Source organism: Thalassophryne amazonica, chromosome 17 (assembly GCF_902500255.1).
Source record: "Thalassophryne amazonica chromosome 17, fThaAma1.1, whole genome shotgun sequence".
In the NCBI taxonomy this organism is placed as follows: domain Eukaryota; kingdom Metazoa; phylum Chordata; class Actinopteri; order Batrachoidiformes; family Batrachoididae; genus Thalassophryne; species Thalassophryne amazonica.
In genome coordinates, this window is record NC_047119.1 from 42020841 (window position 1) to 42046780 (window position 25940).

Genomic DNA, 25940 nt, shown 5'->3' on the forward strand with positions numbered 1-25940 from the left:
TCCTTGTATCTCAAGTACATGTTTGCTAAGTTTGACTGAATTCTGAGGTGCCGTTTGGACAGGAGAGGGCACGTGTGTGTGTGTGTGTCTCTCTCTCTCTCTCTCGATATATATAGATATAGATATATATATAGTTGTGCTCAAAACGTTTGCATACCCGGGCAGAATTTTTGTTTTTTTGGCACTTTTTCAGAGAATATGAATGACAACACAAAAGCTTTTTCTTTTTTCCCGACTCGTTGTTAGTGGTTGGGTGAAGCCATTTATTGTGAAACAACTGTTTCCTCTTTTTACATCATAATGGCAACAGAAACTACCCAAATGTCCCTGATCCAAAGTTTACAGACCCCTGTTCTTAATACCGTGTGTTTCCCCCTTTAACATCACTGACCGCTTGGAGTCTTTTGTGGTGGTTGTGGACGAGGCTCTCTGATGGTGAAGCTGCCACTGAATATGTCTTGGACTTTATTTACGTCAATTACAAAGAAATGCAAACAGTATGGGACTCTGGTAAATCTGCATGAAGTAGACAGTTTTCAAAGACTGAGTGACTGTGCAAGAAGAAGAGTGAGGGAAGCCACCAAGACACCCAGACAACCCAGAAGATGTTATAGGTTTATGTGGCTGTGATTGGAGAAATAAGCTGTGTGTGTGTGTGTGTGTGTGTGTGTGTGTGTGTGTGTGTGTGTGTGTGTGTGGTTTGTAATCAACCATTGCCATTTTTCATCAGTAACAAAACTTAAAAACAGATTTAATGTGTTTGATGTGAACCCGATGCAACATGTCTCCATTTCAAAGTGACGTTTTCCCAATTTTCTCTTGTCCCATAACATTCAGTCCAAACATTCTGGGTTCAGGGTCACAATTTTGTTTGCAGCCCATTTTCCAGATCTTGTAATTTCTGTGGCTAATGGAGTCCTAATTATTCATCACAGTCATTTAGACACTGCCACCAAGCATCTCCTGAAATGCGTCTTTGTGCATTTTTGCATTTTATAGCTCCTTGTTTTTGTTTTTTTTTTCCCCTCCGAGTCTTAATGAGTGTTGTTTTGCATTATGCACTACCTCCAGGCTTCAATTTGGCATCTGGGGAAGTTGGCTTGACTCCAACACTGTGGTCACCGTGTGCTTATTACTCATTAAGCCTCGACGCAGGCCGAGTGGGTGCTGGATGTGTGGGTGTTGGTGCTCGCAGAGGACATGTTGATGTTCCACTTAAGGAAGAGAAAGTTTGAAAATGAGACTTGATTTGCTGCACATCTCTCTCAATCAGCTACTCGCACAGAAATAATGATTCTGCTTTTTGCTTCCATAATTAAAAGTGATCAGGTGTGAGTGACATTGAGCTCTCTAAGGTTTAGTTAATTAAAATAAAATTCTAACATAAATGATGTCATAATTTTTGAAGAAACATATATTCCATACTACAGTTCCTTCTTCTCTTTCCTATCATTTGTGTCACTACAAATGAGCTGCCTTTGAATTTTAGACTTTTGTTTGAACAAAACAACACATTTGAAGATTGGAATGTTGTGATAGATCCCCTCCCCAGAAATTCTATAGATTAACAAGGTAATTGAAATAATATTCCAGTGAAGTTATGTTTGAAATAATTCTTGGTTGTAACAACAGTGACCTTTTGCTCCTATATTCAGTGCATATTTTTACTTTCTGATTCTTTAATTTGATGTTTATTTCATATTGCAGGATTTATCTATGAGTTGCATTTTTCTTGCTGCTGCTGCTGGTAATAATAATAATGATAATAATAGCATGAGGCGGGGTGCACCCTGAATAGGACGCCAGTCTGTCACAGGGCCAAATATAGACAAACAAACACATTCACACCCGCACCAATTGACCCAACCTGCATGTCTTTGGATGTGGGAGGAAGCCGGAGCACCCGGAGAGAACCCACACATACACGGGGAGAACATGCAAACTCCATACAGAAAGGCCACAGGTGGCAATCAATCCCATGACCTTATTGCTGTGAGGCAACAGTGCTAACCACTAAGCCACATACTAATATGAATTCATAAACATAAATATAAACAAACATAAACACAGGAGTCAATCAGTAACTTTCAGGAGGAAACTTCAGAAATCTCTTCGCGGTCAGGGTTTCACTGACCGTGAAGCATCATTGGATGTTGACACCTGGTAAGTGCTTGTGACTTTTTCACATATCCTCCCTTTTTCTATAGGGGGTGTGGCACACAGTAGCTCCTTACCATTTAAAGTGACAGGCGCAGAAACTGCAAACACACTGAAAATGTTTTCTTTTTAATATTTCTGGGGCTTTGACTTTTTTCTGCTTGATTTGGTCTTGCTGTGCTCTAAAACAAGGGGTTTACATTTTTTTTATCATGTCACTTTGGCATCAGTGCAGTATTGTTTTCTGCAAACTTTAATATCTACTATGAAGAGATGTACATTAGCTTGTTGAAATAGATTTATCATATGACACCTTGAAACCAAACATTGAATTTAAAAATATTGTAGCTGGCCTGTCCCACACCTGACCTGGCCTGGAATGTGACCATCTAAACAAACGCAGATGACATGGTGTTCCTCAGGGGTAGTTATTTGGGCCTCTGCTATTGAGCCTTTCCATGATCTCGCTGGCACACATTATCCAAAACAACAGAGTTTATCTTAATTTTCTAGACAGCACCCAAATATCTATTGCCTTATCAACAAATGACTGCAAACCCATAGACTCAATAAACAAGTGTATTGACTCAACAAGCAGCTGTCCCGGAGTCTCTGCCAAATAAATAAAAACAAAACTAAAATAATAGTTAGTGGTATGGAGAAAGAAAAAAATAAATTGGGCTGTTATATATTTCACACATTTTAATTTTGTTTATGCCATTTAAAATATAAAAAGTAAATTAGGCTTCTCAATATAAAAAATTCTAAAATTGACTTCCTTTAACTCGCATGCAAAGCAAATCTCTACAACTTGATATAAATTAATTAAAAATATAAAAGCCAAGAGGATGGGTTGCATAAGTAATGGACTACTTTGGTATAATACCCGTAAATGGTCATTTTTATTGCCAGTTTTCTTCAGAGAAGTCAGGGGATGGATACATGAGCATTTTCACATCACTGAATATACTTTGAACTTCCTTTACATCAATTATGAAAAAATACAATCAGTATGGCACTCTATGGTAAATCTGTATGGAGTAGACAGTTCTCAAAACTGAGTGACTGTGCAAGAATGAGAACAGTGAGGAAAGCCACCAAGACACCCATACAACCCAGAAGAAGTTATACGCTTCTGAGGCTGTGAATGGAGAAATTGTGCATATGCATGGTTTTGCATTTTGTATCCCCAGTTATACAGCTTCATGATGAAGTGGTATAGCAGAGGATTTTCTTTGCCCAAAACATCAAATCTTGGCTTGCATCGCAGATGTACCTTCTGGCAAATTGTAGCTGAATTTTCAGGTCTTTTTGCTAAGAACATCCTCTTAAGACAACTGGCAATAAAACTGATTATTTACAGGTATTATACCAGAGGGGCCCATTACTTATGCAACTCATCATCTTGCCTTTTATATTTTTAATTAATTTATTTCAAGTTGTAGAGATTTACTTTCAGTTTGAGTTTAAGGGAGATAATTTTAGAAATGTTTATATTGAGAAATCCAATTTACTTTTTGTATTTGAAATGGCATAAACAAATCAAAATATGTGAAATATCAAGTGGCCCAGTACTTTTGGAAGACACTGTAAATTGTAAAACGCGGTATCAGATAATCTGTGACAGATTTATGTCCATCCATTGATTAAAACTGATATTTTTGTTTGTGGTAAGTTTTTTTACAGCCAGGATCAGCTCTTTCAAAATGCTGCTTCCAGAGATTTAACAAAGCTGATGCAGTGACCATCGATTTAAAATATTAATGGTCTACAGTACTGGTCTACAAAACGATACTTTTGACCTGCCTCTGTGATATGATCTTAAAGCCACATATTTGGTGACTTTCATAATTTTGTGAAAATACATTTTACTTGCTTGCATGACGACATCTGTGTCCACCTGCAAAATTGTCTTTGTTTTCATAAATTATTAAAATGAATGATGAGAAACTAATTTGTTGCTTTGCGCAAATATTGACCACAGAGAAAAACTGGGAATTGTTGCATTAAAAGCAGTTGGACTCTGCTTTGAATGAGTTAACCTCTGTCTTTTCTCAGTGTAACAGAGAAATGAGAGGTTTTATTCATTGCAAACTGGTTCTGCTGGTCCATGTGGTGCGCATCAGGTGTGTAATTTGTTTTTTAATTCCACATTATGGTGAAAATAGTCGTGCACTGTTTGCCGTGATGTATTAAAAGAAAGGAGGAGAACTGCTGGTTGTCTGCTGTTATAAACAAAAAATGATAAGAAATGTGCAGAATTTCAAATGACTGTTCACAAAGAGAAATAGTTTGTTTCTTTCTTAACAAAACATTCCAGCGTGCAGGGCGTCTACTGCCGTTCACTCCCAGCTGAAAGTTCATTCTGGTTCAAAGTGCACCAGCACATAAGGCGACATACCATAGCAGTGAGTCATCAGCAAAGCATGCTGCGTAAGGGACCTCCCACAGACTTGCATGCTGAGTGATTCTTGTCATGACGATGCACGACCACACGTTTATACCATTCATCACAATCAGTTATACTTGTCATCCCTGCAATTCTCAGAATTCTTTTCAAATGATTTTGATTAACGTGCCTGACTGAAGCTTTGGTTGCCACCTGACCGAGGCTTTGGAAATAAACACAACTCAAAGTTAATTTCAAGCTTTATATAGATTCAGTATGTTGGGATGAAACCACCTCCTGCTCCTAAAGCCCAGATAATTTCAAGCGAATTAGCCTAGGCTGTAAATGTAATAAATAGAAATGAGAAACATTTGTGATTTATATCTCTGATTTTCCATAGAATATTTGCTTTAAAAATATACTATTGCAAAAAGCTGAATTTTTTTTTTTTTTTTTTTTTTTTTTTTTAAGTTACATTCAGGAGTTGGCATTTTTGTTTTTTCTCATTTGATATAAAAGTGTAGATGTTCTGAAATTTGAAAAAAAAAATGTTTATAGTCTTGTAGAATGAATGTTCTGAACATCAGGATCACAATATGTCACTTAAATGAACAATGGGTGCCACGGAGGCATGTCACTTCCGGCAAGTGGTGAATCTGAAAGTGTGAATTCGTACTTCGGCGACTGGCTGCCCGATGAAAACAAGCTCAGGCTGCATTGATTGTATGTTGAAATCAGCTGGTTTTGTTTTGTCTCGAACTTGCTTCATTGCCTGGAACGATGAGATTTATGCACCAAGCTGAGCTGAAATGAACCAATGTCCATTACATTGACTTTATTGACGAGTCTGACCCCACCCTTCTCAGCGTGCTGCTCTCGTTGGAGCGACATTTCTGCTATTTGGCATTGTGGGATAGCTCGCCGGACTACTTTCGACCTGACCCAGCGCTCAGTTTGCCGACATGAGAAGATTGCTGCTGGATGAGTGTGAGTGTATTGACTTACGATCATTTAGGCATAAAACACACAAGATACACAAGTTCTTGTGCCAAATATACTCCTGATGTTTTTGTTACCCATGAAAATGGCACTGTCAATCGCAAATACGCATTGTTTGGGAACTACTTTTTTGCGCAAGAATTCATCAAGCACGTCGGCTGTGGGTGCGTACTAACACAGATTATACAAAAACTGTATAGTTGTTCGGCCAAAACGAGAGCGTCTACTTTTAGTTTGCCATAAGCTAAGCTAGTGGCGCTTGTGACAGTATGTTGCCCCTTTGAAAAGTGACCAAATTACATGTATTTGTATTGAGCTCGGCCATGTTTTTCATCAGCCAGAAACGGCCACCAGGGGGCGTTTAGGTAAAGTCCGCTGCAACCCATATAAAGAATTAAGAGAAATGTATTTTAGTTACAAACTAAAGGACACTTAGTGATCTGATGAACTTGAATAATAATGTAGACACGTAGCCAAGATTTGTGTGTGTGTGTGTGAAGGAAATGATTAACTTGTAAAAAAAAAAAAAAAAAAAAGCTAAACAGTACAAATGTGTTAATGTGTACACTTCAAATCGCTGTGTTCCATGTGTGAACCAAGCTAGGTAGTGTAGCGTGCTATACTGAGATCCTGAGTTAGCTAGCTAGCCTGGATCAATAGCTAGTTTGTTTCTTCACAAATTGTATATTGCACTGGCATGCATGTGTTCTTTAGGGTGTGATGTTAGACAATTGTGTACAAATAAATAAACAGAATAAAAACACTTTCTTCCTCGCCTAAGCTGATTTGAATGTATTAAAGCTAACAGTTGGTGCTGTGGGCTTGTATTCTTGATTTGTTTTCTTTTCTAACACGCTGAGATAGAATGGTAAAATAAAATACAAATCATCGTGAGATGGCGTGTTTAACACTCAGAGGTCCAGAAAGATAAACAAGTTGAATTGGACACACCGGTGAGTCCACGGACCCCACAAGATTAAGACGTATGCCCTCAAACAGGTGGCACCACCGAAGTGCACATGAAGGTTTCAGACTTATTTTTGTTACATAATGCGTTATCTGGAGCTCTGACATTAAAATAAGCGACGTTAGAGTGTCTGAGAGAGATGTACCGAAGATTAATGAGTCAGCAGAGAGACGAGCTGCTGGCATGTAGGGAGGCTCTACCCGCCTCATACCTGCCTGCTTATCAAGGTGTGTCTGAACTTGGCATCCCGCCACAGTCATCAGAACCCACCAAGAAGACACACCCTGGGATGGGAATCGGCACTCCACCGATCCAGCTGGGTAGGTGTAGGCGAGAGGTAGTCACTGCTTACTGCATCTTCAGCCGCTTATCTGAGATCAGGTCGCGGCATGCGGGAAACAGTCTGCAGAATTCCTTTTCGTTACTCAGTTAGTGAAACCAGCAGGTTGTGTGGAATGGAAAGCAAAACCCTACAGACCTCTCCGTTGCACATTTGGCAGTCCTTGAGTGTTGGCACATTTTAATTTCACATTTTCAGTTTTGGATTATTTAATTGTACATTGTTACATGGTTTGTAAGCCTTTTCATGGTGGTCACCCCAGGTATCAGTAACACATGTTACCCATGTGGTCTGGAGTTAGGACGAGGCTCTCAGGCAGTTCACATAATATGAACATTTCTCCTGTGGTTGGGTATTGGAGCCACAAAATTGGCAAACTACTTCATATTAGTTCTGAAATTTAAAATTCTGATAAATACAAGTGAGGATAAGTGTGCTTCCTGTTTTGGACCATGTTTGCATTTTTTTTTTCACGTGCATAATGTTTTTTTAACATAAAATAAAATAGACGACAGACAGGCCTTTACTATTGCAGGGTGATTAAACGTTTTTATGAAATATTAATTATGTATATATATATTATGAAAATTGTTTACTTCAAACAGTAACTTTGTGGTTTACAGGGGGATATTTTAATATATATTTAATAGGCACGTGGTGTGTGTGTGTGTATGTATGTAGCAAAAATGGAAAGTTGATGCGACAATTTTGGAGAAATTTGTGTTTTAGCTAACCAGTAAACAATGGACATTGTGCTGCAATACACCATGGGAGTTTGGGATTTTGATGAGGTTTTAAATGTTATTGTCATTTATGTTAGTTTAACAATGTTGTTAGTGTTATTTATTGTGTTTTGTACTTGAATTGGTTTAGTCCAGTTAGTGTTATGTTGCTGTTGGTGTGGTTGGTAATCTGTTAAACTGGATTGAGGATTTCCTTACAGACAGGAGGCAGAGAGTATGTGTTAATGGTTCAAAATCAAGTTGGATGAATGTATCAAGTGGAGTTCCCCATGGGTCTGTTATAGGAGGGTATTAAGATTTTATCTATCGATACCATTATTGATCTGATTCCTTATCGATTCCCTTATTGATACCTCTTGTGAATTTTCTGTGTACTAAAAGTAGGCTTTACAGGTTTTCTATGTCAACAACATTTTTTTGAGTCTTAAAGTAAATAAATATGAAATTGGTCACTGGATCCTTGATCTCTGGACATATGTAAATAGAAATAAACAAATTCTGTAGTTTTTGTCCAAAGCATTTCTTTTCAGACATTATTGGCATGAATGTCACTCCATAACCGCTGTAGTTTTCCTCTGGGCCCCTCCCCAATCGGACCGGGAGTGACATGTTTAGCCGCATGTTCTCCTTGAATTGCTGGCTGTCTGAGTGGTGTCCAAAAAATTAGGTGGGCTTCATAGATAATTGGCAAAGCTTCTGGGGAAAACCTGGTCTTGTTAGGAGAGACGGCATCCATTCCACTTTGGATGGAGCAGCTCTCATTTCTAGAAATCTGGCCAATTTTATTAAACCCTCCAAACCGTGACTATCCAGGGTTGGGACCAGGAAGCAGAGTTGTAGTCTTACACACCTCTCTGCAGCTTCTCTCCCACTGCCATCCCCCCAATACCCCATCCCCGTAGAGACGGTGCCTGCTCCCAGACCACCAACAACCAGTAAAAATCTATTTAAGCATAAAAATTCAAAAAGAAAAAATAATATAGCACCTTCAACTGTACCACAGACTAAAACAGTTAAATGTGGTCTATTAAACATTAGGTCTCTCTCTTCTAAGTCCCTGTTAGTAAATGATATAATAATTGTTCAACATATTGATTTATTCTGCCTTACAGAAACCTGGTTACAGCAGGATGAATATGTTAGTTTAAATGAGTCAACACCCCCGAGTCACACTAACTGTCAAAATGCTCGAAGCACGGGTCGAGGGGGAGGATTAGCAGCAATCTTCCACTCCAGCTTATTAATTAATCAAAAACCCAGACAGAGCTTTAATTTATTTGAAAGCTTGACTCTTAGTCTTGTCCATCCAAATTGGAAGTCCCAAAAATCAGTTTTATTTGTTGTTATCTATTGTCCACCTGGTCGTTACTGTGAGTTTCTCTGTGAATTTTCAGACCTTTTGTCTGACTTAGTGCTTAGCTCAGATAAGATAATTATAGTGGGCGATTTTAACATCCACATAGATGCTGAGAATGACAGCCTCAACACTGCATTTAATCTATTATTAGACTCAATTGGCTTCGCTCAAAATGTTAATGAGTCCACCCACCACTTTAATCATACCTTAGATCTTGTTTTGACTTATGGTATGGAAATTGAAGACTTAACACTATTCCCTGAAAACCCCCTTCTGTCTGATCATTTCTTAATAACATTTACTTTAATGGACTACCCAGCAGTGGGGAATAAGTTTCATTACAGTAGAAGTCTTTCGGAAAGCGCTGTAACTAGGTTTAAGGATATGATTCCTTCTTTATGTTCTCCAATGCCATATACCAACACAGTGCAGAGTAGCTACCTAAACTCTGTGAGTGAGATAGATTATCTCATCAATAGTTTTACATCCTCATTGAGCACAACTTTGGATGCTGTAGCTCCTCTGAAAAAGAGAGCCTTAAATCAGAAGTGCCTGACTCCGTGGTATAACTCACAAACTCGCAGCTTAAAGCAGATAACCCGTACGTTGGAGAGGAAATGGCGTCTCACTAATTTAGAAGATCTTCGCTTAGCCTGGAAAAAGAGTTGCTCCATAAAAAAGCCCTCCGTAAAGCTAGGACATCTTACTACTCATCACTAATTGAAGAAAATAAGAACAACCCCAGGTTTCTTTTCAGCACTGTAGCCAGGCTGACAGTCAGAGCTCTATTGAGCCGAGTATTCCTTTAACTTTAACTAGTAATGACTTCATGACTTTCTTTGCTAATAAAATTTTAACTATTTGAGAAACAAATACTCATAACCATCCCAAAGACATATTGTTATCTTTGGCTGCTTTCAGTAATGCTGGTATTTGGTTAGACTCTTTCTCTCCAATTGTTCTGTCTGAGTTGTTTTCATTAGTCACTTCCTCCAAACCATCAACATGTCTATTAGACCCCATTCCTACCAGGCTGCTCAAGGAAGCCCTACCATTAATTAATGCTTCGACCTTAAATATGATCAATCTATCTTTATTAGTTGGCTATGTACCATAGGCTTTTAAGGTGGCAGTAATTAAACCATTACTTAAAAAGCCATCACTTGACCCAACTATCTTTCCTAATTATAGGCCAATCTCCAACCTTCCTTTTCTCTCAAAAATTCTTGAAAGGGTAGTTGTAAAACAGCTAACTGATCATCTGCAGAGGAATGGTCTATTTGAAGAGTTTCAGTCAGGTTTCATAATTCATCATAGTACAGAAACAGCATTAGTGAAGGTTACAAATGATCTTCTTATGGCCTCAGACAATGGACTCATCTCTGTACCTGTCCTGTTAGACCTCAGTGCTGCTTTTGATACTGTTGACCATAAAATTTTATTAGAGATTAGAGCATGCCATAGGTATTAAAGGCACTGCGCTGCGGTGGTTTGAATCATATTTATCTAATAGATTACAATTTGTTCATGTAAATGGGGAGTCTTCTTCACAGACTAAGGTTAATTATGGAGTTCCACAAGGTTTTGTGCTAGGACCAATTTTATTCACTTTATACATGCTTCCCTTAGGCAGTATTATTAGAAAGCATTGCTTAAATTTTCATTGTTACGCAGATGATATCCAGCTTTATCTATCCATGAAGCCAGAGGACACACACCAATTAGCTAAACTGCAGGACTGTCTTACAGACATAAAGACATGGATGACCTCTAATTTCCTGCTTTTAAACTCAGATAAAACTGAAGTTATTGTACTTGGCCCCACAAATCTTAGAAACATGGTGTCTAACCAGATCCTTACTCTGGATGGCATTACCCTGACCTCTAGTAATACTGTGAGAAATCTTGGAGTCATTTTTGATCAGGATATGTCATTCAATGCGCATATTAAACAAATATGTAGGACTGCTTTTTTGCATTTGCACAATATCTCTAAAATTAGAAAGGTCTTGTCTCAGAGTGATGCTGAAAAACTAATTCATGCATTTATTTCCTCTAGGCTGGACTATTGTAATTCATTATTATCAGGTTGTCCTAAAGGTTCCCTGAAAAGCCTTCAGTTAATTCAAAATGCTGCAGCTAGAGTACTAACAGGGACTAGAAGGAGAGAGCATATCTCACTCATATTGGCCTCTCTTCATTGGCTTCCTGTTAATTCTAGAATAGAATTTAAAATTCTTATTCTTACTTATAAGGTTTTGAATAATCAGGTCCCATCTTATCTTAGGGACCTCATAGTACCATATCACCCCAATAGAGCGCTTCGCTCTCAGACTGCAGGCTTACTTGTAGTTCCTAGGGTTTGTAAGAGTAGAATGGGAGGCAGAGCCTTCAGCTTTCAGGCTCCTCTCCTGTGGAACCAGCTCCCAATTCAGATCAGGGAGACAGACACCCTCTCTACTTTTAAGATTAGGCTTAAAACTTTCCTTTTTGCTAAAGCTTATAGTTAGGGCTGGATCAGGTGACCCTGAACCATCCCTTAGTTATGCTGCTATAGACTTAGACTGCTGGGGGGTTCCCATGATGCACTGAGTGTTTCTTTCTCTTTTTGCTCTGTATGCACCACTCTGCATTTAATCATTAGTGATTGATCTCTGCTCCCCTCCACAGCATGTCTTTTTCCTGGTTCTCTCCCAACCCCCCAACCAGTCCCAGCAGAAGACTGCCCCTCCCTGAGCCTGGTTCTGCTGGAGGTTTCTTCCTGTTAAAAGGGAGTTTTTCCTTCCCACTGTCGCCAAGTGCTTGCTCACAGGGGGTCGTTTTGACCGTTGTGGTTTTTCCGTAATTATTGTATGGCCTTGCCTTGCAATATAGAGCGCCTTGGGGCAACTGTTTGTTGTGATTTGGCGCTATATAAAATTTTAACTATTTGAGAAAAAAATACTCATAACCATCCCAAAGACATATTGTTATCTTTGGCTGCTTTCAGTAATGCTGGTATTTGGTTAGACTCTTTCTCTCCAATTGTTCTGTCTGAGTTGTTTTCATTAGTCACTTCCTCCAAACCATCAACATGTCTATTAGACCCCATTCCTACCAGGCTGCTCAAGGAAGCCCTACCATTAATTAATGCTTCGATCTTAAATATGATCAATCTATCCTTATTAGTTGGCTATGTACCATAGGCTTTTAAGGTGGCAGTAATTAAACCATTACTTAAAAAGCCATCACTTGACCCAACTATCTTAGCTAATTATAGGCCAATCTCCAACCTTCCTTTCTCTCAAAAATTCTTGAAAGGGTAGTTGTAAAACAGCTAACTGATCATCTGCAGAGGAATGGTCTATTTGAAGAGTTTCAGTCAGGTTTCATAATTCATCATAGTACAGAAACAGCATTAGTGAAGGTTACAAATGATCTTCTTATGGCCTCAGACAGTGGACTCATCTCTGTACCTGTCCTGTTAGACCTCAGTGCTGCTTTTGATACTGTTGACCATAAAATTTTATTAGAGATTAGAGCATGCCATAGGTATTAAAGGCACTGCACTGCGGTGGTTTGAATCATATTTATCTAATAGATTACAATTTGTTCATGTAAATGGGGAGTCTTCTTCACAGACTAAGGTTAATTATGGAGTTCCACAAGGTTTTGTGCTAGGACCAATTTTATTCACTTTATACATGCTTCCCTTAGGCAGTATTATTAGAAAGCATTGCTTAAATTTTCATTGTTACGCAGATGATACCCAGCCTTATCTATCCATGAAGGCAGAGGGGACACACCAATTAGTTAAACTGCAGGAATGTCTTACAGACATAAAGACATGGATGACCTCTAATTTCCTGCTTTTAAATTCAGATAAAACTGAAGTTATTGTACTTTGCCCCACAAATCTTACACTCAACAAAAATATAAATGCAACACTTTTGGTTTTGCTCCCATTTGTATGTGACTCTCACATCAAAACGTCAGTCCCTTTGAACATTTTTTTCCTTTCAGCACCTTATTAAAGACTTTTTTGCACTTATTTCTGTGCTGCACCAGTTATTTCTTCTTTTTTACAAATTGGTCCTGCCTGGTTGCACCAGATTTGTTTGTGCTGTGCAGAAGAGCGGCGAACTCTTTGTTTTTGCATTAACAATTGCATTGCATTGACAATCACTTAAAAGCTATCACTAAGTCTGCTTATTACCATCTAAACAATATAGCACGAATTAAACATCTACTGTCTCAACAAGATATCAGAAAACTTATTCATGCTTTCATTTTTAGCAGGCTTGATTATTGTAATAGTGTTTTCACAGGCCTTAGTAAAAAATCTTTGGGACAGCTTCAGCAAATTCAAAACGCTGCAGCAAGAGTTCTTACGAATACCAGAAAATTTGGTCACATTTCACCAGTCCTCAAAAATTTGCACTGGCTTCCTGTGAGTCATAGGAAAGATTTTAAAATATTATTGTTGGTATATAAAGCGTTAAATGGTCTTGCACCAAAGTATATACTAGATATGTTGATTCCTTGTGCGACGCCCAGAGTCCTCAGGTCATCTGGGACAGGTTTACTGTGTGTCCCTAGAATTCGAACTAAACACAGTGACGCAGCGTTTAGTTTTTATGGTCCTCATTTATGGAACAAACTACCTGAACATCTGAGGTCTGCCCAAACAGTTAGTCTATTTAAATCTGGGCTTAAGACATTGTTATTCAATGCTGCCTTTCTATAACTTATTAAATATTGTATTATTTTCTATATATATATATATATATATATATATATATATATATATATAATTTCCTTTTATTGTAATTCAAATGTCTTGTTTTTAATGTTCTTATTCCTGTAATGTTAAGGTGTTTTTGTTTTTAATCTTGTGAAGCACTTTGAGTTGCTTTGTGCATGAAAGGTGCTATATAAATAAATTTGCCTTGCCTTTGCCTAAATATCTTGTCTTTGTGGTGTATTCAATTGAATATAGGTTGAAAAGGATTTGCAGATCATTGTATTTTGTTTTTATTTACATTTTACACAGCGTCCCGACTTCATTGGAATTGGAGTTGTATATATATATATATATACACACGTCACACCTGAGTACTCAAAAAAAGTTTTGGGGATGTTTAATTTTTTTAAGCTCATGTCAGATATATTTTCATCTTGCACTTGTAATATTAATTATTTGTGTGTGATGGTTAGTGCCATGCCCATTTACTGGACTATGTGGATGAAATCCTTTTTTCTAATTCTGAGTCTGATCGGTCCATAATTTGGAGACGTTAGTTTCTTGTGTCTCAGCAGAAGGTTGTGGATTCATGCCAACCAATGTCCAATTCCTTTCTATGTGTGTTTCCTGCTGAAGCTTCTGTTTCTTCTGACCTTCAAGAACATTCACGTTAGGTTCTTTCTCCTGGAACATCTGGAGTTATGTCAGGATTGTGAGCCGTCTTAAAACTTGCCCCACATCAATATGCAGATTGGTGAAGCAACGATTAGTCAGTCAACAAACTATTATATTAGTTAAAAACTGTGATGATGATTGATTCATCATTTTGAATAGTAATAGTAAAAACAACCATCTAAATTCCCTAATTTCAGCTTCTTAAATGTAAATTCTTTGGTTTATTTGACTAGTTTCTTTAACTTTTTGTTTCTTTTAACTAAGTAAGTACTTTCTGCTTCTCCTGTTTTGCTTGTTGTTGCCACAGCAGACGTAGATGGCAGCAAACGGATTGTCTCTAAGTTGTGGACAAGGAGTCTTCTTGGATTCTGGAAAACATTGATTGACATTTTTCACGATTCTCTAGATGAAACAATTCATCACTTAATCAGTCGTTTTTTGTTTTGTTTTTTTCTATATTCGTTAATGACAGTAATTGTTTGTTGCAGCTCAAATGCACATCCAAAGCGGATCCTCTGTGGCATGTCCAGTTAAACAAGACCAGCTGAATGAAAGCTTCATAAAGCCATTATTTTATAGTGCCGTGCTGCAGATCTGTAAATTCCCAAATAAAATTTGCTATTTTCGTGTGCGCTAAAATAAGAATTTTAACTAATGAGAACGTGATACGGTGAGGCAACAATTTATTTGTCACATACAATAAGATCTTTATTTTTGTGGAGATGAGGATTATTGTCAATTTTACAAGTGATTTGATTATTAATAAATTATATTTTGGTGAGTGTGACACCACTTGAGTGAAAGAGTGAAAGTTGTGTTGGTTTGTGTTGTTGTGCATCTCCATTCTCAAAGGGATTAGAACACAATGGACTTGTAATCAGACACACACTCGTTGTGCTGTGACCACTCGGCCCACTCGTGTTTCCACTCATATGGCAAATAAGGAATTAATTGCCGCCTATCCATCTGTAGCTTTTTTGTTTTGTTTTGTTTTTAATGTATATGTAGGAAGTTTGTATTTGTCCTTTTGGATAAAAGCGTGCACATGAACATCACAGTGGATCTGTGTGATAATTCTCAAACAGCGGTGGGTGAAAAACCTCCATCAGTCAGTCTGTTTAGTGGGCAGACCAGTGACACAGCTGGCTTCTAACGCAGCTTTGACACTTATCTGCTGAAATCAATGTGAAAATGTTGGAAAGTTCTCACAACAGGGGGAATTCACTGGCATTTGTCCAACTTTTTGTATTTATAGTGGGGTTTTTTGCACTTAGTTACTGGAATCATGCTTCCTTGAGCAGAATCTATTGTCTGATTGTTCTGAAAGAAAAAAAAAACTTGATCCAAAGTAAACTTTAAAACTGAGTTTTGAGCAATCAAATGTAGAAAACTCACTGTGAGACCTCACATCACCATCTGTCTTGTTTTTCTTGGCAGTCTGGTTTAATTTATTGTACCTTTCTATGGTTGTTGCCCCGCCGGTTGAGTGGGTGGGCAGTTTAACCATTAGATTTTCAGAGCAATTGCTCTGGAATGGAGAGGCCTAGGTCCACCAAACATACAGGCAGGCTGCATCGAGTCAACATGTTGGCTGTATTAAAAAATGGTCAAGAGCACACGCGAAATTTTACATTTTTAAATTTAATTTTTAAAATGCCAACATGTAAATACCGTTGTATTATGTAAGGTCTGTGAATGTAGTATTTTGAGATGTTTTTATGCATTAAAACCAACTTATCCAATGTTATATCAGCATAAAGGTCTCACTATCTCCACAGGAAATTCTACAACCAGGGATTTCACTGCCATGGAGGCTAAGGGGCAGGCACCAGTATTTTTCATCTTTGTCGTCATCTTTGCCCACATTTACGTGGGTTCAGCGTGTCTAATTGAGCTCCTCATACAGTCCACTCTTGAACTTCCTCCTCACTCTCGTTCATTCAGATTTTCCACTTCAGTCACTCTCATCTTATTCTTTTACTGACATTCTGACATCTCGGAAGGAGTCACAAACTTCAGTGGCTGTGATTGGAGAGATTGTGGATACTTTTTTTTTGTCAATGGTAGAGTGAAACACGAAGAAGACACAAAACTGGGATTTGAGTTTCTCCTCACTCCACTCCGTTGAATGCGGTCATGGTTTCTGGGTTTTTAGCTGCTCTCTGCTCTCGACTGATTCATCCTTTAGTGATGGTGCAGTTCATCCTTACTCTCCAAATCTAAGCACTTGAGACATGTCTATTGTTTTCTTCACAAAAACATGCTGTTGGTTAAATTTCACCAGAAGGAAGCATCATTGTGATTAAAACTAGAGCCCAATTAATATGGATTTCTGGGGACTAATACTGATATTGGAGAGTTGGAAAAAAAACTGTGATACTGATATCTGCCGTTTATATACATGAAAAAATGTCAGTGATTCTCCACATTTCATAAACAAACCCTTAAAACAAGAAATTTAATTGAGGCTTGATGTTTTATTCATTTAAACATGAACTTCATTGTGAATAACAACAACTTGCAACCAACGTACATATGTCATAATGCCTTCACTTGGATTGGCAGTCACCATGTTGCATCACTCAACATTTGCATAAAATGGACCTCTCAAGTTTGGCCCCATCTAGCTGGCACCATAGTGACAACTTGCTTGTTGTTGCTGAAAAATGCCCGCTCTAACAATGAATGGCAGCTGGTCGCTTTGCTGCTGTCTCTTGTAGCTAAGGGGACTGAGCAGTGATGGGGGTCCCAGCCATGCATGACAGCAAAGCTGTCAGAGCACCTTCTGCTGGGAAAACTATGTAATGACTCCACTTCCAACAGACAGTGTTTATCTGCATTATTTTATTTGGTAAACTAAAAATTTTCCAATCGCCTAAAATAACAGATAATACCGATATATTTGTCAAAGGCTCATAATGGGCTAATATCATCAGCCAGCCAATCTAGCAGTCATTAAAACCTGTGAACTGTTTTATTTTCAGGTTTCAGAGACTCAGAGAAACATCGAGGGCTTTCCTGATGCACTCGACGAACTACGACAGCTGATCGAGGATAAAATTTGCATCCTACAATCTCCTACCGACGACCAGCACGTAAAAAAATAAAATAATGCATCTATGGACTTTTATGTTTATGCATTTTGCTAATCTCAACATAATGTGTTCTGATATAAACAAAAAATACAAAAGGTAAAATAGTGATTTGTAGTGCACCCAGAATGTATTCACAGCGCTGTACTTTTCCCCACATATTTCTTATGTTACAGCTTTATTCTAAAATGGATGAAAATAATTTTGTTCCTCAAAATTCTACACACAATACCCTGTGTGAAACAGTTCTTTTTTTGTGAGATTCTTGCAAGTGTGTGTGTGTGTGAGTGTATGTATGTATGTATGTGTATATATATATATATATATATATATATATATATATATATATATATATAAAACAAACTAAGAAACCAAATGTACATAAGTACTCGCAGCCTTTGCGATGAAGCTCGAAATTGAGGTCGGGCGCATTCTGTTTCCACTGATCATCCTTGAGATGTTTCTACAACTTAATTGAAGTCCACCTAAGATACAGTTGATTGGACATGATTTTGAAAGGCGCACCTGTCTACATATAAAGTCCCACAGTTGACAGTGCATGTCAGAGCACAAACCAAGCAAGAAGTCAAAGGAATTGTCTGCAGACCTCTGAGACAGGATTGTCTCAAGGCACAAACCTGGGGAAGGGTACAGAAACATTTCTGCTGCTTTGAAGGTCCTAATGTGCACAGTGGCCTCCATCATCCATAAATGGAAGAAGTTCAGATCCACTAGGACTCTTCCTAGAGCTGGCCGCCCGTCTAAACTGACCGATAAGGGAGATGGGCCTTAGTCAGGGAGGTGACCAAGAACCTGATGGTCACTGTCAGAGCTCCAGTATTCCTCTGTGGAGAGAGGAGAACCTTCCAGAAGGACAACCATCTTTGCAGCAATACACCTACGCCTGTATGGTAGAGTGGCCAGATGGAAGCCACTCCTTAGGGCCCCTTCACACATAACATGATTGAAGCCGACTAGCGCATGAAGGAGGAATTGCATGCCATTCGTGAAAAATCGGAGTGGCCTCAAACGCCTCGTACATCTGTCACCACAACATTCGCGTACACAAGCGACCAGAAGACAGCAAATGCCCTGCGCGTGCTCATTCTGTCAACCTCTTGGCAGGTGTCAGCCAAATTCCAGATGTCACACACGAACATCTAACACCGCTTGCTGCACACTTAGAAAAGGCGTAGCTATTTGCGCACCTGGTACGATAGTGGAGAGCAGGTGATCACATTCGACCTGTCTGTGAAAAATGTCTAAGTGCCACACGAAAGTGGCGTAACATAGCAACACAGACGGGTGTGACTGTGCCAACCCCCCCTACACACACACACACACACACACACACACACACCCCAGGCATCCAACATGGTTAGCTGTGGCTGAAAGTCCCGGAGTCCGGTGCTGGACCAGCTGATCACTGTGTCCTGAACCTCAGCTGGAGAACACGCAGTGTACATGTGTGGGAGGGCACTCATGACCTCATGAGGTCTGGCCAGCGTCCGGGCGCGCGGCACGGTGTGAAGCCCGGCCGGCGACCGGCTGATTTCACTTCCACCACGTAAATTACAGTTTACATGGCAGACAAAAAGAGTGGGAATTAAATCCAATAAATGTGGGTAACAAAGGCGTGAACTCATTCTTGTGTGATCGCTTTGCTGTGGACACTAGTGCATGTCAGCTGACCGCAGACTGACTGACAGTTGGATGTGACTGTGCACACAAGGTGTTGCATTACAACACAGACAAAATTACACTGTAACAAATGCCTTTTTGTCAGTTATTACGGTGAAAATTAAAGACTTCCTCTTCGTCTACATCATCTAATTTCTCTCTTTTTTTAAAATACGTTTATCTCCTTGTTGATTTTCGGCATTTTATGCTCCTATTACAGACAGCCATTGTAACGCAGTGGTAAAGTTTCCATCTGTTAATCAGAGCTTTTGTAAATTGCACGTTCAAATCCCGCAGGTGGCATATATTTTTTTATTTTTATTTACAGCAACGCGCAGTGTAGTGCAACATGTTCCAGCTGTTTTTTGTTTTTTTCTTTTCTTTTTTTTTCCACATCAGTGGCACGATGTGGTGCAACACATTTCAGCTGCTCGCACTGTGTTCGTGCACATGCATGAGCATGCACGAAACCGTTGCCGGTGTGTCGCACGCTTGTGTGACTGTGCGTCCCTCACAACAGGAATGTTTCGTGGTTCCCCATTTCGTGTTTGGTTCGCGAATTTTCTTCTGGTTTCTGCGTCTTTTGTGTTGTGTGTGAAGGGACCATTAGTAAAAGGCACCTGAAGGACTGTCAAACCAAAATTCAGAAAAATGAATGCAGCAATATACAGAGACATCCTGGATGAAAACCTGCTCCAGAGCGCTCTTGACCTCAGACTGGGGCGATGGTTCATCTTTCAGCAGGACAATGACCCTAAACATACAGCCAAGATATCAAAGGAGTGGCTTCAGGACAACTCTGTAAATGTCACCCAGACCTGAATCTGATTGAACATCATGGAGAGGTCTGAAAATGGCTGTGCACTGATGCCGCCCATCCAACCTGATGAAGTTTGAGAGGTGCTACAAAAAATGTCCAGAGATAGGTGCACCAAGCTTGTGGCATCATATTCAAGAAGACATGAGGCTATAATTGCTGCCAACGATACATCAACAAAGTATTGAGCAAAGGGTGTGAATACTTACGTACATGTGATTTCTTAGTTTTTTGTTTTTAATAAATTAGCTAAAATTTCAAAAAACTTTTTTCAAGTTGTCATGTATTGCGAGTAGAATTTTTTTTTTTGGGTGTGTGTGTGTGTGGGGGGGGGGTAATTTACGCCATTTAGGAATATGGCTGTAACGTAAAATGTTGAAAAAGTGAAGCAGTGTGAATACTTTCCAAATGCAAATCATCACTTCTGCAGCCTGTTTGGTTTAAAAATCATCATCGTGAAATTATTTTTTTTTTCCAAGGGTTCAGTTGATTGTTGTATAAATGTGATAAACGTGGAACACATTCCAAGTTTATCACAGTTCTCACACATTCCAATAAACTTGGAATGTGTGAGAACTGCTGGCAAAGACAAAAGACTGTGAAAAGCAGAAGTCAGGGAATTGACACAACAATATCTCTGATCTGATGAGTGAGGGAAGCCATCAAAACAAAACAAACCCAGACAACTCTGAAGCAGTTACAGTTACAGTGGGTGCGATTGAAGAGAGACTGTGCACTTTTATCTGTTGCTTCTTTAGTCACGGCTTCATGGTAGAGTGGAACACAGACTTTTTAATTGAGATGTTGAACCTCAGCTTGACTCTGCCATCAGGCATGTGCGAGGCTGTGGAATGAAATATATTATCTGGCTGTAGATTCGGTCCGCTGACATTCAGCCTATGAAATTTTTAACTCCGTCTCAACCACTGTTTGTGAATCAGACAGTCCATTACAGTAACACACGTGGTAATTTAATATCACAACACACAACATCGAAACATGTTTTCTGCTTCAAATACTTGTATAATGGAAAAAGAATCTTCAGCATTTATACAGCATGTTGATTGTAACCTGCTACATTTAATTCCAAATCAAATCTTCTAAAATAAAAAAAAAAATAATAATAATTATTGCTTCAGTTTTTACATTTAACTTCAGGGGTTGTTGTGGATCAATACATGTGATTGGTGTTGCTTTACCAAACATGTTAAACTTTTATACTTTTTATGTAGTTTTTGGACATTTGCTCATAAAAAAAAATGTAACAAATGTTTTATTGATGTGAATTTTCTTTTCAAATGTGTAGAGCTGAAAAAACAATTTCAAATCATTTCTTGACTCTTTATTCTTATTTTTACATTTTTATTTGTTCTCTGAGGAATTTGGTTAAGGGGGGAAAAAATTCTGGAACCATTTTCAGGAGTTACTGAAGGTGGAAATAGAAGCTGTTGAATCTGCTGCAGTTTAACGATCGCTTGCAGAGATGTAGATTTTCTTGGACATGTCTGGGTGTTTAACACCCCCCCCCCCCCCCCCAAAAAAAGAACCCCTGTTTTTGAAGCAGCGCTTTGCTGCAGGGTGCCGTGTTAAGTGGATCCTCGTCTTTACTGATATTTATCAGCTTTTTCTTTTCATGATTACCTTTATTTTGGCTTTTCTCTGTGGGAATCTGCCTCCTCCTTCTTTTGTTGTTTATTTTACTGAAGGCAGTGTTCAAGCGTGCACCGTATTCAGACACTCTACAAAGCAGTAACGAGTCAAACTGTTTCCACTCTACTGGTTGAAGCAAAGCAAACCTCTGGCACCATGAAAAACTAGAAGAGCATTCAGCAGGCTCACAGAGCCGCCAAGATCCAACAGTCCACTCTGTACATATTTTCCTTTAATTTTTGTTTTTGTTTTGTTTTTTTATTGTGAAGGAGTATTCGTCTGTTTTCTCCAACAATCTTTGATCCTGATCACCGATCTTCTTAGATAAATGAAGATCAGTCTGTCCATCTTGTTCAGACTAAAGTGAAAGATCACACAAATACATTTCTTAACCTTCCATCATTTACCACAGTCAAATTCCAGCCTTGGTTCTAGATCCAGATCTAAGTTTATTCTCTTCTTTCTTCACCCATAGTTGACCTCTCCACCAAATCTTATTGAAACATGATTGTCTTGCTGACTGACTAACTGACAAATGTAAACAAAATCAACTTTCTTGGTTGAGGTATATGTGGCCATCATGACTATTTAAAAGAGACAAAATAAGGAAAATAATAAATTAATAAAACAAACATTTTCCAGTAGAAGTATTTTGAACATTGAGTAGGATGTAGTTTTATGGCATTTCTTAACCCTTAGAGCTCTAATGATGCTTTTCTGCATCCTGGTCAACTTTTTCAACATGTATCTATTAATATAACATGTCTTTCCATGCTGTTCTAGACAAATAAATGTCTCACATTCAGAAAGGTGAGCTTGTTCTGAACATTTTAATATGCAACACATGGGCATTATATGAAAAGAAAATACCTTTTAAAATGGGTTTAAGGGATTACCATTAAAAACAGTGTGAGGTTAAGTTACAGTGATTATAGACTGATGGATTGGGGTGGTCATTACATAACCTGTGACCCTCCTCTGGTGGTTGTCTGTTGAACTAAAGTATCAAAGAGTTCTGAAACAGACTCAAACTCATGCAAATTAAAACTATTTAGAGAGTCACAGAATTCTCACAAAAGTGAAAACTACATGAAAACTACATGTGGTAAAGTTTAAAACCATAAAAATGAACATTTATCTGAAAAAGCACCTGAAGAAAACACGTCTTTAATAATAATAATAATAATAAAAACCCCACTACAGTAGATTGATGATGGTCCAGATTTGGCTACTGTGTGATGAGTCACTTAGACACAGACAGACAGACAGACGGGGGAGGACTTCCTGTCCTGCCAGAGTGACTCAGTCAGTCTGTTGTCTTTCGGCCTGCAGACTCTTTAGTGTTCGTCATCTCAGCTTGTTCAGACTCAGCCAGATTTGACGTCACATCTTCTTGCTTTATCTTCTCTTGCGGTGATTTCATGTATCTCTTGTGCTCCTCCTCGCTGTTACCACTTCCTCGCAACCTGTGTGTAGCTCCGCCCACTCATGCTGGATGATTCATGGTACTGTTCTGGAATCGCAACATGTGTCTCACAAACTCAGCCACGGAATGAAAAACACACACTGTAACATAACAAACTGGAATGTCTTTATTTGTTGAGAAGATGCACTAACAGCTCTGTGAGGTTTGGGGTCTCCTGCTACCAGGTGCCAGTCGCACAGAGAGCGCTGCAAGTGGAGTAATCAGGTCGAGTCAAAAAGCATGGGGTGCCACTGCACAGAGCCACCTTGGGTCCTGGATGGCCACCACCCAAGCATTTAACTCGTCCATCCTCACTTCTTCAAAGTAACCATCTACTCATATCTGCTGCAGCCAGGTACAGCGTGGGCGTGTCCTTGGCCAGGTGCAGTGCGGGCATGTCCTTGGCCTTCTCCAACCAACCAGATCTTCAACACTGGGACACATCTGTGCTGGATCATATCCAGAGAAACCACATGGCCCAAATCTAGCTGAATCACTCACAATGACAGTGATCCTCCTCATCTGAGTCTCACTAAGTAACTGTTCATTTGGCACAAAGTCATTCCAGCGGGACCCAAGGATTCTCCACAGAGACCTGGTACCAAAGACATTCAGTCTTCACCTAAAAGACGCTGGTTAGAGTCCAAGTCTAACAAACGGTCAGGAAGCACCAGGATCCTAAAGACTTGGACCTTCATCCTCCTGCAAAGATATCAGCACCACCAAACACCTCTAACCTTTGACCTCATGACTCCATGAGGTCATTCCAGGCACCTCTGGATCTCAAAGGCCGAGGACTCACCACATTCAGATGCACTTCTGATGGTTGAGTCCAGGAAGTCCTTAAAAGTCTGGACCTCAGTCTGGTTCCACCGTAAGTCATTGGTGTCTTTACACTGTCTTGTGTCGATTTTTGCTCACACATCCTCTGTCCTCTGTTTGTTAATGAGCTAATAATGCATACGTAGTGTTTGGCCTTCAACCAGTGTTGTTTTTATGCTTCTCCTCGCCTGTAGGGGGCGCAGAAAGAAATGAGCAGGAGATTTTCAGTTCTCAGTTTATAAATCTTAAATTTGTGAGAAAATGTAGTCACTTTGCCAGTAACATCCAACCAGTTTTCTCCAGTTTTTATTTACTTATTTGCTTTTGTTGAATTGGTGTGTGTGTGTGTGTGTGTGTGTGTGTGTGTGTGTGTGTGTGTGTGTGTGTGTGTGTGTGTGTGTGTGTGTGTGTGTGTGTCTGTGTGTGTGTGTGTGTACACCGTGGGTTTGAAACAAGCTTATCTCTTATCTTAAAACAAAGTCATAGGGCGGTTGAAGCCTTTGCAGTGAACTTTCAGCAGTCATGTGATCAGTCATGTGGCGTTGATGACACAGACGGCAAAAATGACAAAAAGAGAACGTGAATCACGGTTTGTGTGTGTGGAATCTGAAAGTGTGTGTTGTGTTTATTTACTGCGATCAGGAGGACTGTGGTGGTTCACTGTCCTGACGGAGGAGTTGACGTTTCACCTCCAGCAGCTGCACAGACGCACAGAGCAGGAGCTTGATAACATTCAGACACAGTGAGTTTGTTTGTCAGACTGATCGCTGCCATTTCTATTAGTTTCCATAGTAACTGTAGGGGGTAGTCTTTGTACAGATGGTCGGCACCAGTTTATTTGTCTGTTAAACATTTTAATTCATCACAGGAGTTTTTGTTTAAAGGAGGAGGAGGTGTGGTTTAATCTGGAATAAAAACATCATCATTTTAGGTGGCACAAAAAGAGGAGAGGCCAGAAAAGGTAAAACCTTTTTTTTCTTTGAGATGAGACTTAATTTTAATGAAAGAGTTTGAAAACATTGGTCATATCCTGAAATAGTGCAATTAAATTCAGACAAGATTTCAGAACCTGAACATCTTAAAATAATTTACATCAGCTACCTTAAAAGGACTTGGTCTATGGTCCGTAGGGCTAATGCTATTGAGATTTGCACATGATGCACGCTGCACCGTCTCGTTTGATTTTTCTAAAATTTGGTCCACACGATCCTTGTTGGACTGTCTGCTCAGAGTAAGATAGACTTTCTGATTGAATCTCTGTGGTGACCCCCATGGCTGTCAGGAAGGGCATAAACAAACAAAAAAGACTTGCTTAACACTTTTATTTATTGCAGAAAAAGTGTTTGATAATGTTTTGTCTTTTGGAAAAATTTAGTATCTCATGGAGCAGCGAATTCTGGCAAGTGCTGCGAATTTTGGGTTTCATCAGAGTTCGTAACAGATTGCAAACAGTTTGTCTTGTTGCAAATGTATTTTTCTGCAGACATTTGCATAACAGTTGTAAGCATTTGCAAATGGTTGTAACACATGTGGTTAAAGTTCATATTGGTTCACGTTGTAGTTCTTCCTAATGTAGAAAAAAGGCTCGACATTATAGTCCAAGAAATGCAGTAATGTAATTCCTGAGATATGCCCATTAATGTATTTTCGACGATGACTTCTGATTTGATGTGACCTTAGACTTATGACCTTGTGTTGCTAGAAGACGGTACACTAAATCCTGTATCTCAAGGAGCAATGAATGTTGATGAACTTAGTGAATTTGGGGTTTCGTCAGGGTTCGTAAAAAGGATGCAAAATAGTTTGCGAACAGTTTTTCTTGTCACAAAGAAATTTTGAACATGTGCAAAACATTTTTTTCCTGCAAACAATTCCAAACGTTTGCAAAACAGCTGTAAGCTTTTACAAATTGCAACACATGTAGCTGAAGTTTTAGTTTACCAAGTAGATTGTCCTCTTCTTCCCTTCTCTGCTGCTGCAGGATAGCTGCCGCAGCAGCCAGACAAAGCCATTCTTCCTCAAGGGCAGCAGCCGATTGGGCTTCTTCCTGATATAAATTAATTT

At 39.1% G+C, this 25940-nt stretch overlaps 1 protein-coding gene across 3 annotated transcripts in view; it reads left to right on the forward strand.

The window, feature by feature from the left end:
* LOC117529580 (cingulin-like protein 1) overlaps nucleotides 1-25940 on the forward strand; it is a 97906-nt gene that overhangs the window by 19379 nt on the left and 52587 nt on the right. For 2 of the 3 annotated variants that reach the window (XM_034192406.1, XM_034192409.1), the window contains exons 2-3: nucleotides 17335-17445; nucleotides 24519-24618. The gene's annotated coding sequence lies outside the window, so the exon portion shown is untranslated. The remainder of the gene's footprint in view (nucleotides 1-17334; nucleotides 17446-24518; nucleotides 24619-25940) is intronic. The other variant, XM_034192407.1, reaches the window with a different exon arrangement.